Genomic DNA, 18061 nt, shown 5'->3' on the forward strand with positions numbered 1-18061 from the left:
TATGTTTTTCCAGTGCATGGCAGAACTTTGCAGGTAAAACTGGGATAAAGGTGAAGAACAGTCTTAAAATTCTAGTCCTTGAACAGCACCTAACACAAAACAGGTTTTCAATAATCTTAGCAACAGTATTCACAAATAATGACCATCAGCGTAACTGCTCTTTTGTGCCAAAATACATTACCATATTACTTTTTTTCCTTCAGCTTTACAACTTGGGTTCTATTATTGTTTTCATTTTACAGGTTAGGAAAGTGAGGCTCAGAGATGCTAAGTCACTTGGGCAAGGTCACAGAGCTTGTAGGAGATAAACCTGCACGCTTACTGTTGGATCCTACAAACCAGACCATAATTTAAGTCCTTCAAAATATACCTCAGAACATTTGAGTAAATTAATGAATAAATCCTCCTAGTCAGACTGACCAGATCATTATATTAGGTTCAGCTATAAGTGGAGGAAAGTCATAGTCATAGTTGGACAGTTAATACAGTAATTTACTTGCTTTGAATTTTCTAAATGATGTTTAGCTGGTAGTTTCATGATGATAACCATCGAATAAAAACAGGCATATTTTGGTGTTTGGAATAAGATCTCATATTGAGTAAAATACATATTGATTTCTAGACCTATATGATGTGAGTAACAGATGACATTGAGATGTCATCTAGAAGTACTCCTGTGCAGTTCATCATGTCAACCCAGCTAATAATTTTAGAATGTTCAGAGTGAATAATATATGCAGCCATAAAGCATATTTCTAATCAATGCAAATAATATTTTTCCTATGCTAAACCCAGAGTTAAGTTATAACACGCATCGTAAGATTAATGGGCCATTTTTTCTTCATCACTTTGCTAAATGACTTAGTCTGGAAACCATTCAGAAGGTTGCGAATTGGAGCTGAGCAGTAGTAGTGAGACTGTGCCTCTGATGATGAAACTATTTCCACCCCGACCCCTACCGCTCCCTTCTTGGGAAAGAAGGCAACACTTCTCCTAGAACAAGTCACAGGTTCATAAGCTGGCTTGTATAATACGTTTGGAGGAATAGTGTGTCTTTTAAGCAGAGCCTATCTCGGCATATAAAATAATTTTTACCTACCATTTAATGAAATTAACACTCGCTTTGAGGCTAGGTCTTTTGCCATTTGACTCCTGGATCACGTCTATGGATATATTTTTTTCTTGAGACGAAGTGTGAACCCAATATAGTATCCGTCATTCAGTCTATCTAGCTGATGTACGTCATCTGAAGCACAAGCTCCCTGAGGCCAGGCACTTTATCTGCTCTATCAGTGTAGCCCTGATGCCTAGTGTCTAGCTTTTGGAGATTCTTAATAAACATTTGTACTGAATAAGTTATGTATATGGTGAGCAAAAGTTGGCTTCCCATTCTACAGTCAAGAGTATCCCACTCATGTTCTGTGAACACTGGATAGCAGAATCTTACTATGTTATTTTTCTGTTCCCTTTGCAAGTTTCCTGAAAGGGCATTCCTGTCCTTAGAATGTCCATCTCCTCCCATCTTCCTGGAGAATAACTCTTCTTTCTTAAATACTTAGCCCCATTATTGACTCTTTAAGATTGAATGTATTACCTCCTTACAAACAGGAAAATGCAGTGCCTTTTTTTTTTTTTTTTTTCGACAGTTTATCACCAGAAAATTATTCTAACACCTGAAATTCTGGACCTAAAATGCCTGGACTAGTGGTTCTCAAAGTCTGGTACCCAGACCAGCACATCAGCTGCACGTAGGAATTTTTAGAAATGAAAGTCTTGGGCCCTGCTCCAGACCTACAGACTGGGACACTCTGGGGGTGGGGCCCACTACCTGTTTCAGCAAGCTCTCTTGGTGATGCTGATGCATACTCAAGTTTGAGACCCACTGCTTAGACCTAGAGCTTAAGGTTTAGGCTTTGGACAGATCTGAGTCCTAAACACTACTGAGACACTGGAGTGACCATGAGCAAGTTACTTCTGGGAACCTCTTAGCATCTGTGTGCCTTGCTTAGCTAATAGTGATTTTAATTAATTAGAATAATGCACACGGTGTACTCAAGAGAGTAACCAAAGCATACTTTATGTTCCATAAATTCTAGCTGTTTACCATTATCATCAATCAGAGCTTACTGACACATCCTGAAGACATTCTTCTAATAAGTGTAATAATGTGGTTTGTAAAATTAACAGCTTAGAAGAGCATATTACGAAGTTCATCAGACAGGGTCTCAGCAGGAAATCAGGGGTACATCAATAAGGATAAATTGAGCCCAATGTAGAGAATCAAGAGATAGTGTAGTGCCCTGGGTTCAGTAAAAGTGTGGCTACTTTATAGGAGATGAAAGAGAAAGGAAGCCTTGCTGGAGAGAGAGTCCTCTCCAAAGATGCTGTGATGCCCCACAGAGAAGCACTATACGTTAGTTGGGGGATGCAGCCAACTCCCAGCAATTTGGCAAGAATTAATACCCTAACTTCACTCCCCTCCTTCATTCCCTACAATCTTCTATTGGTACTCTTCATTGGTGAGCCAAACAAAAGCCAGAGCAAGGACACTTACTAAGATAGGCCATGCAAGCCATCCATATAGAATTGGGTGGAGAAAGGATGTGGAAGGGCAGAGAGGACATATTTCCCGCAGGTGGTGAGCGAGCTGTAAAATCACTCGCCCTTCTAACATCATTGCCATTGCAGGAGCACGGAGGAGCGAGTGGTTAGTTCTGACTGGGCAGATCCAGGAGACTGCAGGACAGAACTGGTATATGAGTTGGGCTTTAAAGGTAGATTTGAATTTTAATGGAGAGTATGGAGTAAGAAATGGTGAAGAACCAAGGGAAAGGGAGGTTCATTGCAAATGGAGAAAAGAAAAGTGGCATAAAGACAAGAAAAGTCAAGACTTATGGAAGAGATAGCAAATACTCTGCGTGTGACTGGAGCAGAGAATGGGTAGACGAAGGCTGGAAGTTAAGATGAAGTCATCCTTGAATAACATTAAAGTTTCCTCCTTTAACCTCAATTTCCACCTTCTACCCCTTCACTAACATTGGAAAATTAAAAGTGAATTTGACTGGGTTGGTGGCAATGGCAGTATGAAGCAAAGAGAGGAGAATAAGAGTAAAAAATTTAGTAGTACCTTGGTGAAGCTGGGTAAATGATGGGTGGTGGTGTCACGTCAAAGCATGGGCAAGTGATTGTGACAAATATAGGCTTATTTCTTGACTATATGACTTCAGTTAAGGTACTTAAGCCCTCTAGGCTGCAGTCTCCCAACCTGTAAAATGGGGATAAAACCTCGCTTCCTCCAAGGTTTCTGTGAGGATCTAATGAGAAATGGAAGTAAAGAGTTGAGTCCAGCAATCAGTTTTTAATACATATAAACTAATGTGAGGATAAGGGTAAGAATACTTGCTATCATTTATTGAATACTTATTATGTGTCCAATATTGTGCTAGTCTATTTACATATCTTTTCTCACTTAGCTTTCTTTTCTCTTATCTGCCTTTCTATAGGCAAGAGATAACTGATGGCTCAGTTATGAGGAAACGCAGTTGTGAGGAAAATGTCAGAGGGAAAATGTACCAGAAAGTTAATTCCTAATGGATCTGTCAGCCTTAAACAGAGCATGTCTGTGCTAAAATGTGTAAAATATCTGTGCTAAAACTACTCAATTGGACAAGTTTTGATAAAGTATTAACTTAACGAATAGGCATAAACAGCTTGGAGCTTTCTGGGGGGGTATGTGGTAATATTAGTATTGGTGTGATGACTTTTGAAAGTTCTATGGCGTATAGAAGTCAAAAAGAAGACCCGGAAAGGGGGAAAACTCTCTCTGAAAGTTATTGGGGAAGTCTGGCTAGTAAGACTCCAAAAGGGAGAATCAGTAAGAGGCCAGGTTATTCATAGGCCTTCTAAGAATGTGTCCATGAGAAATATTTACAATGATTGGATGCCGGAATAAAGGAGAACACTGGCTCCATAAATGGTAACTTATTTTCCACAAACAGGCTAATGATAAAAATAATGAAAATCTGATGGATTTTTGAGAGTTTCATTGACCAAACTGAGACAAAAGTACATAAGAGCTAGATGCTCATAGTTTTAATCAGTTCACTTTGGAGTCAAGCAAAGATAGCACCTGAAATGGTAAGGGACGTTTATGCAAGGTCACAAAGATTTTGGGTGGTGCATTTGGGATATAAACCCATTTCCGTAAGAATTCTTTCGGAAGTCAAATGTTTGCTTGTCAAAAGTAGCGTGAACTTACTTCCAGGAAAAGTTCCTAAGAAAAAATAATTTCAGTAATGAAGAACACTGATGTAACAGATAATTTAAGAACCCAGAAACAGAGGTAAAGAGTAAAGCAATTATGGGTTAAGAGTCTGCATAGGCAGAAGGAGCGGAGAGGCTGCTGCTCAATGGCGGAAAAGCGGCCGGTGTTCTGACCGCTTCGTCCCCCTAGCAGTTGCGGGGGAGTTTCCTGCCGGCGCGGCTGGAGTCTCTGTTTCTCAGGGTTCGGTGGCTGGAAGATGCTCCAGAGAGACGAGGCTGCGGCGGAGGAGGTGGCGGCGGCCGAATCGGCAACGGCGCTAGGGTGGAGAGAAGGCGGCGTGCGGGGCCCAACGGTGTAAACAGCCCCGGAGGCGGCGGAGGCGGTGGCCAAGCCCCCGAGGGGGAAGCGGCGCCTCCTGTGGAAGCCTGGGCTGAGTGCAGCAGAGAGGTTCTGCGGCGGGCGCGAGCGGACGCCCTAGACCTCGCCTCCCTCCCTCGCCCCAGGTAAGGCCGCTGGGCGCCCCGCCGCAGAGGGAATGGCTCGCGGGCACCGCCGAGGCCCCGGACCGTTTTCGGGGTGCCGCCGAGCTGCGGCCGGGACCTCTCCCCGCTTAATCCTCGCCTCTTTCCCTCGGCCGCGGAGCCCAGAGGAGCGGGACGCCGGGCCTGGCTCCTGGCTAGGTCCCTTCCCCAGCCGCCGCCTCCGCGCTCGGCCGAGGCTGGGAGAGGCTCGGGGCAGGGAATTTTAGTTTGCTCCAAAGCCTGGAAGTAAACTGCTTGTCCCTGTTCTCTGCGAGCATCTCTTTCACCTGAAAGCACTGGGGCTACTCCAGGCCGTAACTCGTCCCTTCCTGGTGCATGCCTGTTTGAAAACACTACCTTTTCCCATTTGTTTCCTCATTAGCTTCTGCCTTCCTCTGCGCTCCATTTCACTTCTTCGTTAAATCTTCTTTCTCGCTCTTCTGTCTACGCGTCTCACCACCTCCTTCCTCCTTAGCGACTTTATTTAAATCGTTTCTCTTTTTCTTCTCAGGAGACTCCGGTCTTCTCTTCCCTGTCTTCCCCAGCAGTCCTTTTCGGATGTCATTCTTTTTACTAGTGAAGTTCTTAAATGAAACCGCTATCGTCAGTGTCCCAAATCTACCAGAGGCCCATTAAGAATAGACTCACCAGCTTTAAGTGGCAGATCAGTTTCTGATTTCACCGAGCCTAACATCCTTTTTAAAAAATTGTATTATTAAATGTAGAGTGTGGAAATAGCCCTGAAGCTATTTTTAAAATGAAGGGCTCAATGAGTGTTGGAAATAGTTATTTCATTTTTTCAAGTTGCATGACCTCTAATGTCAGATTGAGCAGATCTAGAACATTTTTGCCCATCTTGTCTGGCAGAATGCTTCTGAAGCGTTTTGATAGCGGCTCACATTCATCACTATTCAAGTTGGCTTAAAAGCAGTTTGAAAACTTTAGAAAAAAGACATTATGAGAACAACTAGGAAGCTGTTTTGATGAAGTCACTGTTAAATACCTTTTAAAATAGGCTTCACATGTTTAATGTATCAAAATAAAGTTGGCGGGGGTCTTGTAAAAAGGATTATTTAGGAATTTGAGTAGTCTTAAGAGTTATGTAGCTATTTTGGGAAAAACATTCTTTTTCTGTTAACAAACGTTTACAACTCCTGTGATGTGAGAATTACCGAGGTTTACTGTGGGATTAACACAGGAACTCATTTTATTTGAGCTACTATATGGATGTAGAAGTGGTAAATTGCTCAGGTTAGAGTAAATCAGTATGTAGAAGAAAAAAACAAGAGTCTGCATAAATTCCCCTGGAAGGGGGATATGGTCAGACATGGCAATTTGAAAACAGTGAGTCACCAAAAGTAAAAGTAAATTACAAGCTGTTTTGGGGGTCTTCAAGAGAGATTTTATAGATTGACCAACAACAGCAGCAAGGATAAAATATAACGCTGTCATGTAGACTGCAGCCTGAAAAGAAAGCATTGCAGAAAAGCCACATCATCCTGAATTTATATTTCCGTGCATTTGAACAGATTGGAGAGCAGTAAAGTTGTTTTAAGAGCGAGTGATTTAAGTCAGCCAGCTTGTGAATAATACAAGATATTTTTGCATTTACATTAACTTATGTCCATAAATAACGAACTTTAACAATGAACAAAATCCATAATCCTGATAATGCTAAGAAAACTGGAAAGATACCTTTACCTTGAAAAGACAGCATAAAGAAGACAGCATAGAAATTTAGGGAGATTGCAGTTTTGGAAAAATTATATTAACATTTATTAGCTGCTACAGCTTTGAAATGTGATGATTTAAAGAAAGAAGTAGACTGTTGATTTCTAAAAGGTAATGTGTTGGCTGAAAGAGAAGAGAATCTTGTTGAGACCTAAAGTGTTCTTTTAAGGATATATTTCAATGTCATTTCAAAAAATAAACACATTTCCCATAACAAAACAGTGAGGTTAATGGAATAATGCAGGTGAAAGCTTTTTGGCCCAAAGGAGTTCCGTCCTTTGGAACAAAGTTTTATTGTTGAACACACCATGACCCAGGCCTGTGAGTGCCAGCACAGTGGCTGTTTTTACAAGATCTGGTACAATATTCACAGTAGTTCTGGCCTTAGCACTAGGCAAGGATCATTCTTTTTGTATCTTCCCGATTGCTTCCTCTACACAAATGGGATAATCCCTCCTCTTCTAAACTGGAAAGTAGTTTCTTCCCTCAATAAAACTAGTTTCTTCTCCAGGTTGAGCTTTTCCAACTCTTAGAGGTCTAAAATGAATGATACGAAACATACTATATTTGCATCTATTTTTATTTAAGAGTTCTCTAAGGAGATTTATCTAATTAAATAGGAATTTCCTAAGAGATGCCAAAATAAACAATCAACAAGTTTTCTTTAGAGATCATATATATTATATAACAAGATCCACCTAAGAGTTAAAATATAAGTAGGTATACAATTTAACTATTTGAAGATAATTTTTCTTCTTACCACTGAAGCAATAAGCAGGTAGTAGTACAATTTGGGGAAAACAATACTTCTGGCTTTTGTTTTATTTTAATTTATGATATTCATGAGATCTTTTGTGAATCTTTTGGGTATATAGTAAAATTCATGGGTTTTTAACTTTGTATTGACTCGTATTTTTGTAGGTTTAAAATTTTTCTTCTGGCTTTAATTTATACTATCTCCTTTTACTTTTTCATTTAGAAATAATGTATTTTTCTCAGGATTGCAATCTCAGTGCAGTCCTCTACTTTTCTATCTCTTAGACGTCTACATTTTTGTCTAGTTAGTACATTTCTAGTGTTTTATACACTTGATAAGAACTCTTTAATCTTATGAATTCTTTATATTTTCTCTTTGGAGACAAGACTTATAGGGATTTCCTTGGGCTTAAACTAGAAAGAAAAACGAATTTGCATATGAAATGTTGAAGGCTTTGTTACAAAGTGGGTTAACATTATATGTATGTTTGAAATAAACTACTTCAACCAGAGCACCTAGCTGTTAACCTCCAGATTAATATCTATCATAAAATATGTGCATGCTTCCAACACATGGCATTGCCTCCTATTACTGCATGTCCAGGAGAAATTGTTTTGTCTTGTAGCAAAGGGCATTAGCTCTTTGCACGTTTTTGTTTTTTTTTTTTAATGACAGCTATCCAAAAATCAAGCTGAACCCTTGTATATGAGGACAGAAAAGGACAATTTTTAGACAGGTCTAATATCCAGTTGTACCTTTCAGTCACTTAGAGAGAAGGCTTAGACCCCTGAAGCCCAAAGTCACAGGTTTTTTAGGATTATGGTGGTATATACCTCCAGTTTATAGAAAAAAAATGCGTTGTAGAAAGTCCAAGTTAAATTAGGACTAAAATCCAAGTTAAATCTAGAACTAAAGTTTTACTGCCCCAAATACTTGTAAACTCTAGGTTACTGCTCTGTTGTCCATTACATCAGTTGCAAAATATTCAAGTTAGTCTTTCAATGCTAACAAGAACATAAAAATGCATTATGTCTAAAAGCAGAACATGAATGCCAAGCCAGATCTGCGCATTACCTGAGAGTTTGGAGGGCCACCCAAGCGGCATCTACTTGTTTGCTACTGACCTTCAGTTAGACTTGCTCAAGGATTGTTACCATGTAATAACATACACCTTATGTACTCTTGAGTTTATTGAAAACACACAGCAAATGTGCACACACACACACACATACACACCAGCACACCAGCACGTACCTACTCTAGAGCCTAGAATTTTAAGAGTCAGAACTTTTTACTTGCTTCTGGATTAAGATGGACCCTGTATTTCCTCAGCATGCTAATTAGAAACTCTATAAACAATTCAAAACCAGCTTCTTAAAATTCTGTTTTAAAAAAATTGATGTTAAATATTATCCTCAGAGAGTTCTACTGTGACTTTTCAAATTGTTTTTTTCTCCCTTCATGGGATAAACAGTTAGGGTTTCTTTTTGTTTGTTTTTTTATCTCTCATTGTAAAAAATTCTATCTTAAAAGCTGATTTATTATTTCTTCCTTAGCATGGATGACATGGGAACAAAGCTGATATTTCATCAGTCTTGTTTTTATTTAAGTTGAAAGGTTATATATTTCTACTATCTACTGCAATAATGCCAAATATTTTTATAGTGCTTGTAAATCTTATGACATTATTTTTTTAGTTTGTATTTAAGGCATTTACTCAAAAGGGACCATATGCCTCAGTTCATGTTACTCTATCATCAGTGTGTACGGTCACTCTATTTTCTAATACTTTTAAGATTGGTTTTGGCCCCGACGTTCCTCTGCCAGATTTATTTCCTTTATTTTCCCCTATATAGCACCATTTGGGCCATTTAATATGTAATTTCCCAACTCACCTTTCATAGTTATTTTAAACGTGTATATATTTGAAATATCGAATTGTTTTGTATTTTCTGATTTTTGCAAAAGTAGTATCGACTAAAAATCACATCCTGTTCTTTTATTTTTTCTACACAAAATTATTGTTTTAAAATTTGTGTTGCTCCATAGAAATTATTGCTTCTGGCCACTGTCTAATATTCCACCATATGTTAATACCATGTTTTGCTTATCCATTACCCTGGTGATACATACTTAGGCTATTTTCAACACTTTATGTCCACCATAAGGCATTAATACACTCTTTCCACATGTCCCCTTGAGTAACAGTGCAGCTGTGGAATGGCTGAGGTGGAAGTCATATATATGCCTTATTTCACAGATTCCTCCCCAGAATAGCTGTACCATTTCCCCCTCACCAGCAATACTTGGAATTTCTCTCTTGCCATATCCTTTGTCACCACATGCTGTTAATCTGCATTTTAAAAAATTAATTAATTAATTAATTTTTGGCTGCATTGGGTCTTCGTTGCTACACTCAGGCTCTCTCTAGTTGCAGCGAGAGGGGTCTACTCTTCGTTGCGGTGCGCAGGCTTCTCATTGCAGTGGCTTCTCTTGTTGCGGAGCACAGGCTCTAGGCGCGCGGGCTCAGTAGTTGTGGCTCCCAGGCTCTAGAGCGCAGGCTCAGTAGTTGTGATGCACAGGCGTAGTTGCTCCACAGCATAATTTGCATTTTAACTTCTGGAAATTTGGCATGTGTGGGTTCATATGAAGTAAGGTGTTTTAATTCTGCATTGCTCTGATTCTAGAAAAGTTAGGTCTTCATATACTTTCTTGCTATTCATGTTTTCCATTCTATGAATTGCCTATCATGACCTTCGCTCATTTTTCTATTGAGTATTCTGTGTCTTTAGAGATGTAGAAGTTTTTGTATTCAGATGTTGAGTCCTTTATTGGGTTTTGGGTAATGTATATGTCTTCTACCCATCAACTGTTTTTCAGTCTGACTTTGGTATCCTTTATTGTACATAAAATTCTAATTTTTTATTAAAGTATAATTGATTTACAATACTATGTTAATTTCAGGTGTACAACGTGGTGATTCAATATTTTTATAGATTATGCTCCATTGAAAGTTACTATAAAATATTGGCTATATTCCCCATGCCCTACAATATATCCTTGTATCTCATTTATTTTATACATAAGTTGTCTGCACTTCCTAATTCCCAGTCTGTATCTTGCCCCTCTCGCTTCCCTCTCCCCACTGGTAACCACTAGATTGTTTTCTATATCTGTGAATCTGTTTCTGTTTTGTTGTATCCATTCATTTGTCTTATTTTTTAGATTCTACTTATAAGTGATATCATTACAGTATTTGTCTTTGTCTGACTTATTTCACTAAGCATAATACCCTCCAGGTCCATCTATGTTGTTGCAAATGGCACAATTTAATCATTTTTTATGGCTGAGCAGTGTTCCATTGTGTATATATGGCGCGTATTCTTTATTCATTCATCTGTTGATGGACACTTAGGTTGCTTCCATATCTTGGCTATTGTAAACAATGCTGTTATAAACACTGGATGTGGGTGCATGCATCTTTTCAAATCAGTGTTTCTGTTTTCTTCAGATATATACCCAGGAGTGGAATTACTGGATTATATGGTTGTTCTGTTTTGGTTTTGTTTTTATTAACATCTTTATTGGAGTATAGTTGCTTTACAATGGTGTGTTAGTTTCTGCTTTATAACAAAGTGAGTCAGCTATACATATACATATGTCCCCATATCTTCTTCCTCTTGTGTCTCCCTCCCACCCTCCCTGTCCCACCCCTCTAGTGGCTACATCAGTTAACATTCCCACCAACAGTGTACCAGGGTTCCCTTTTCTCCACATCCTCGCCAAGGCTTGTTAGTTTTGTTCTTTTTTATGATAGCCATTCTGACATGTGTGAGGTGATCCCTCATTGTGGTTTTGATTTGCATTTCCCTGATGGCTAGTGATGTTGAGCATCTTTTCGTGTGCCTGTTGGCCATCTGTATGTTTTCTTTGGAAAAATGTCTATTCAGCTCTTCTGCCCATTTTTTTAAATCAGAATTTTTATATTAATAAATTTATAATTTTAATATAGTTAAATTCATCACTTTTGCTTCATACAATGTATGTTTCTTTATTTTTCAAAGATCTATTTCATCTCTTACCCTGAAATCACAAATATATTCCCTTGCAATTTCTTTTATTCTCTCTAGATTTTATTTTTCACATTTAGATATTAAAACTATTGTATTTTAGTTTTGTACATTAGGTGGAATTATATAACATAATGGTTAATAGAATGATTTCTGTGGGGTTTAAGTTCCAGCTCCACCATGTACTTCTTAGGCTAGTCATTTTATCTCTCATACCTCAGTTTTTCCACCTGTAAAATGAGGATAATAGTTTATGCCTTGTGGATTTTTTTGTGAAGATTAGGTGAGCTATATAGGACTGGGTACAACATAAGTGATATCACTAGGTTAAGATCCAGTCTCATATCTCTTTTGAAAATGAGACTGTTTCCCCAAAAGCTGTAATTCAACTTCCTCCATTGGACTATGATTCCATCTCTTTCATGTGCCAACTTCCTCTCTGTATATAGCTCTATTTCTAGGCCACCTGTTTGATTTGTTTTCTTGTTTGCTGTTTCTTCCAAGGGCATCACAGTTCTTATCTATCATGACTTCCCAACATATCTTAATGTGTAGGGCACATTCTCCATTTTGAGCTTATTTTTCAAAACTACCTTAGCTGTATGGAGAACTTTATTCTTCCAGATACATTTTATTTTATTTTATTTTAATGTTTTTATAGGAGATAGAGCAACCTGCTCTTTTTTTTTCTTTCTTTTTTTTTTTTTTTGGGCTGCGTTGGGTCTTCATTGCTGCGTGTGAGCTTTGTCTAGTTGCAGCGAGGGGTGGGGCAGGAGGCTACTCTTTGTTGTGGTGCACAGGCTTCTCATTGCAGTGGCTTCCCTTGTTGCGGAGCACAGGCTCCAGGCTCGTGGGCTTCAGTAGTTGTGGCTCGTGGGCTCTAGAGTGCAGGCTCAGCAGTTGTGGTGCACCAGCTCAGTTGCTCCGTGGCATGTGGGATCTTCGTGGACCAGGGATTGAACCCATGTTCCCTCCATTGGCAGGCAGATTCTCAACCACTGCACCACCAGGGAAGTCCCCCAGATACATTTTAGAATCACTTTTTTATGCTGTCCCTCAAAAAAAAAAGAGCTTGGCCTTTTATTACAGTTGCATTTAATTTTATAGATTAATATAAGGACATTTATATTATTATAGTAAGTCATCTCATCCATACCTGTGATATATATTTCTTTTACTCATGTGTCCTCTAATAAAGTTTTCATTATGAAGATTTTCTGCATAATTTATTAGGTGAAACCCCATACTCTCTATAGGTTTTGTTACTATGGTAAATTCATCTTGTATTGTATCTAGATACTGATGCTATGGAGGAACACAGTTGATTTTGGTGCATTAATTTTTTTCCAGCCCCTATGTTGAGCTCTTTTCTTAGATTTAATAGCTTATTGATTTTCCTGTGTTTCCAATGAAATACATAATCAAAACAATCTATAAATATGACATTTTTATCTATATTCTTCTAAACCTTCTCTCTCTATTCCTCTCAATACACAGCTCCGAAAAGGTCGGTTCCAATAGACCAGTAATGTTAGAAATCTTTATCTCAATTCTCTCCTTAAAGGAAATGCTAATTTTTAAAAAAAATTAGTAGTATAATAATTTTTGTTAGTGTATACATGTGCCATGTATTTTTGGTATATAGCCTTTATCAAGGAAAGATAGTTATTATTTGGATCTAGTTTTATAAAATTTACCCTACCCAATAGATTTTGAACCTCATGGGATGCTTTTTATCTCTTCTATCTAAAAAGAATGATGATACGATTTTCTCCTTTTATTTAACTAATACAGTGAATCACATGATATGACTGGCTGATACTGAACCAACCTTGCATTCTCAAGGATAAACCCACTTGACCAAATCGTATTATAGTATAGGTTAGCTTTTGCTGTATTACAAACCACCTCAAAACTTAGTGGCTTAGGGAGATCAGCTTGGTGCTTTGTGACCACCTAGAGGGGTGGGATAGGGAGGGTGGGAGGGAGGGAGACACAAGAGGGAAGAGATATGGGAACATATGTATATGTATAACTGATTCACTTTGTTATAAAGCAGAAACTAACACACCATTGTAAAGAAATTATACTCCAATAAAGATATAGAAAACAAAACAACAACAACAAAAAACTTAGTGGCTTAAAATAGCAATTACTTGGCAATTTGGGACTGGGTTCATCTGGGTAGTGTTTTACTTTCGGTTTTTTCTGGGCTCCTTCATGCAGTTTTAGTCAACTGATGGATCAGCTGAGTGAGAGCTGGTCTGAGACAGCCTCGCTCACAGGTTTGGTGGTTGGCATGGGCAGTGGGAGCACCTGGTCCACTTGTCTTCAGAACCTAGTGGGCTAGTCCTCGGCAGCTGAGCCATCAAGCTCTTTTGCTATTGTCTCATCATGTGGGTTGAGTATGCCAAAGCCCAGTCCTGCTGAAGTGGTGACTCAGGAATGAGGGTGTCAGAAGGGGATTGTACCATAATTTTTGAAACATCCTATCACAGTGTTTTTAATATACCTTAAAACTCTGTGGAATAATATTGTATTTAGGTTTTTGACTTATATTTTTAATAAGGAAAATTTGATTGTAATGTGTTTTTATATTGCCCCTGTTTGGTATAATATTCTTCTTGCACCTCTAGCCCCATTATTCTAGCTTGGGGTACTTAAAATGTATTGAAGGGGATAGAAATGAGTATTGCATCTTAAATAAAATAGTCTTGGACAAGTGGTTCCCACTTATCACCGAGGTTGTTCAACAGGCTGCACTCTCACAGTGGACTATTGAACCCTTATGCACACCAAGCATTACATCTCACTTATACCTTACTAGCATTCTTGTGCTGGTTCCTTGATTTTAATTTAAAAAGTAATAAGTCCTTGAAAAAATACAAAGTAAGAAGCAAAAACCCTCCATCACCCTAGTCTCTTTCCCTCACAGGGGAAGCAACTATAAAGTTAAGATGTCAATTAAAAAATATTTACAAGATGAAAATGATTCTTAAAAGTCCTTGGGGGCATTTAATCATTGAAGGGTATGCTGAAGAAGGTAAGTAACAGTTTGACCTCCAATCCAGAGACTATTGGCAATAAGTGTAAACAGTGCTCTAACAACATGGCCTAATAGAACTATAGAACTAAAGAAAAAGCTAGGATTAGGATTATTGGGCCCAAATTCACATTGTTCCTAATGAAGAACCTTAAAATCATGAAATATTGACTGATCTCTAATTCTAATTCTAAGTCATTCCAGAATGCTATTTTCTATGTCGAGGAGTGGAGTTTGAGAGAGAAATAAGAAGGAATAAAGTCCAGTTTGGTTTTAAAGAATCATGGAGAAATGAAGATTATTTCTTTCATAATTTCCCTGTAGATAGAGCTCTTCTATGACTGACTTGTTTCACTAAAGCAGGGAAATACAGGGTGTTATCCAGATAATCATATCAGTTTACTTCCAGTCAGTCCTCTTCTGGGCAAACACATCTTTAACTTCATTTGTATTATATAGTATTTTAAATTATGAATTGTTTTGTCTTCTCAGGTCAGTTTCTTTTAGCCACGTGGGTTTGCTCTCTGTTTATTCCCTCCTCCTTCCCTCTCTTCCTTCTCGCCTGTACTCCCTTTTTTATTAGTGAATTGGAAAGACGATTTCCTTATATATGCTAAACTATGCAATTGCAAAACCCAAAAATATAACTAACGTTTTATGAAGAAGACAATAACGAAAAAAAATTATAGTGGAAAAATCTTAGGAAACTGGAAGGAATTTGGGGGTCTTTCTGTCTCGAAGTAGATTTGGAATGTGAATTTCAGGTTCTCTTTTTTAATGCAGGGTTGCTAGTTGAGCCTTTATTTTGTTTTCAGAAAAACAATCAGCTTACATATTTTTTTTAACAAGGTTTTCTTCACCTTTGGAAATTAGTAATGATTAAAAAGAATATTATATAGTTAAGTGATGTCTAATTTTTTTCCTCATGGGTTCACCGTAGTTCAGGTTATAGCCCTGATCTGTTTAATCCTCCAACAATCCTGAGAGGGAGCAAAGGGGCAGATGTTCTTTCCTCATTTCACAGATGAGAAAACTGAGATTCAAAGATTCAAAGTGAGGTTAAGTGCTTCTGCCAAGGTCATTCTGTGAGGTGAAGCCGGAGCCAGGAATAGCACCTCATCCTCTTGTTTTCTCTCATGTGATTCTCCATCCGCTGACCCACTCTCACTATAAAAACACACTGTACCAGGCCTCACACAATCCCTGAAACGTCCTTTTTGTAGGACACTATGGTAGTGACAAGATTGAACAGATATAAAGAATGCTGTAAAAAAGGACCTGTCTTTTTTGTTGACTCCATCCCATAAACTTCCACAGCCACACCGCATGAGAAACATGAGGCATCCATTAAGATCATGTTCCCATTAGTTCCCAAAATCTAGCTAGAACTAAGTTTTGCAGAAATTGAAGACACATCTTGTGGCCTGACTGCTGAAAATGAGTGTCTCAGGAGTCAGAGAGGCATTGCTGCTCAACGAAGTCAAGAATGCCCTTTGCTAATTGTTTCTCCTCCATTTCTGAGGGAATTTAAATTCATGATCGGCACCATATATTATACTTCAATACTATTCACCATCCATCTTGTACGTATTTGCAGGAAAGAATGTTGCCCAAGTCATTATATCCCGCCATGATTCACAGTCGTATGACCTTAGGTGGCAGCTCAGCAGGAGCTTACCGGTGCCTTAAATCATCCCTGTTGTGGACATACAAGAGCGTGACCTCCGACTTCCCAAGCTGTCTCTTCATGAAATGAAAATGGAACTGAGAGTTTAGGGGAACGTTTTGAAAGTGTCTGGCTCTTGTAGTCATCTAATGAGGTCCCTCATTTCTAGCTGCTAAGCATGCCCTTTAATTGGTGGTCACTCGAAAATCAATGATAATATAACTGTCCAACTCTTTGGAGCTATTTTTCTCTCTGCTTTCTATCTTGCAAGTGCACGATAAAAGAAACCACCCATTCAGCCATTATCTTGTGTCACTTACTATTCAGAGATCAGTCTTCCTTTATGTGCTCTTTCAGGAAAGACCTGGGTTGTATTTTTCACTTGCCTTTCAGGCAGAGAGTAGAGTCCTTGGCACAGATTAAGTCCTCAAAAATGTTAGATGCGTGGATGGGTGGGCAGTGGATTGCAGCACATGAGCGACTACAGTAACATTGTGATTTTTTACTGTACATGACAAGGAAATGACCTCAGTTGGGGAAATAAATGCCTAGCACATATGCCACCACTTTCCCCTTCCATCTTCATTACAGTCCTTACTAATCTATTATGACATTTTTTCCCATTGGGTCTAGACATGACCTCAGGATGCTTGTAGAATATAAACAGTCCTGTGCAATGTAAACCTTGTATAATGTAAACAATGCTTTACTGTTTGATTTGAGTTGGGACACGAGAAGAATCCTATTTTCCGTCCATAACATAGACGTTGGGAATAATAGCTAATGCTTATGTAAACATATAGATTCATAGGATAGAAAAAATAATTTTTAAGAAATGACCTAGTACAGACTCGGGGGAAAATATATGTTAACTTGATTATAGAAATTTGGTTCAGCCACTCAGCTTCAACCTTCAAAAATCATGTCACTTTTTATTTTAAACCAACATATGAATCCAAGGTATAGCAAAATAAACCATAAACCTTGCAGAACAGGGCCCTTCTAGATACGATCTCGTTAGGACCTGATTCTCCATGGTTGTATCTACACAGAGGGGTAATGCCAGGTCCCCTACTGGGAAGTTGAATTGGAGGAAGAGATAGACATAGAGGTACTATGGATAATTCTAGACTGACATGGTCATCGAGCAGTCCTATGAAAAATAATTTCTGGTGAGTATAGAGTAAATCAGCAATGAGAAATGGAGAGGATTGGAATTAAGTAGACTCATCACTAGTCCGTGGTTATTACCAGTGTAGCAGTTTAGCAATGAATTACTCAAGGTAATTGGTGCTAGGTAGTCTAACAAACACTCCTGAAAGCCAAGTGTCTTAACTTAATAAATGTTTATTTCTCTTGTCAGAGACCAGTGTGAATTAGGTGGTTCATTCTTAGCAGATTGCTTTCAAGTAGTGAATCAGGAACCCGTGCCCCCTCCACCTTGAGGTGTTGTCTTAAATGCATGACTACCTAAACTACAGCAGAAGGGAACATGGGCAATCATGCATAATATCTCCTGGCCGGGCCTGAAAGGGGTAGACCCATACCCTTTCAACAAGAATGCAAAAACTTGACCTCTGCCTGGCTCCAAGGGAGGTTAGAAAAGGTCATTGTTCTGTGTGTCCATGAAGAGGAGAATGAAATGCATCTCACTGTCTCATCCATAGCTGAAGGCAGGTAATCTGTGAGAGAGAGCAATGTTTGCAGATGGTGATACATGAAGATTGAGGAAGATGGATTTCTCAATCACTGAGGAGTACTGTTCCATCTAACTGAGTTCGGAATGGTAATAAAGTCATCCACTGAAAACTTACCAATCTAGTTTGTATGCAAGATATTATGAATTATAGTCTGACCGTTAATTTAGCAGACCCACAAATATTTACATCTACCAAGCACCGTGCTGGCAACTGCAGCTTACCAGTACTTCTTTCCTGGGCCCTGGATAATTTCCAGTAGTTGGTATCAGGATCTAAGCTATCCACTTGATGTGGACACTAGTCCCCTTG

At 38.6% G+C, this 18061-nt stretch overlaps 1 protein-coding gene across 23 annotated transcripts in view; it reads left to right on the forward strand.

The window, feature by feature from the left end:
• Nucleotides 1–18061, forward strand: part of LOC149743948 (uncharacterized) — a 174651-nt gene that overhangs the window by 25166 nt on the left and 131424 nt on the right. The window contains exon 1 of one of the 23 annotated variants that reach the window (XM_089905955.1): nt 4504–4767. The exons of the other annotated variants lie outside the window; for them this stretch is intronic. The gene's annotated coding sequence lies outside the window, so the exon portion shown is untranslated. Of the gene's footprint in view, nt 1–4503; nt 4768–18061 lie in introns of those variants that run through there. 23 annotated transcript variants of the gene reach the window in all.

Source organism: Delphinapterus leucas, unplaced genomic scaffold (genome assembly GCF_059928025.1).
Source record: "Delphinapterus leucas isolate spDelLeu-1000000601 "Yukka" unplaced genomic scaffold, BTC_Dleu_Yukka2 spDelLeu_asBTCV2_sq40, whole genome shotgun sequence".
Classification (NCBI taxonomy): Eukaryota; Metazoa; Chordata; class Mammalia; order Artiodactyla; family Monodontidae; genus Delphinapterus; species Delphinapterus leucas.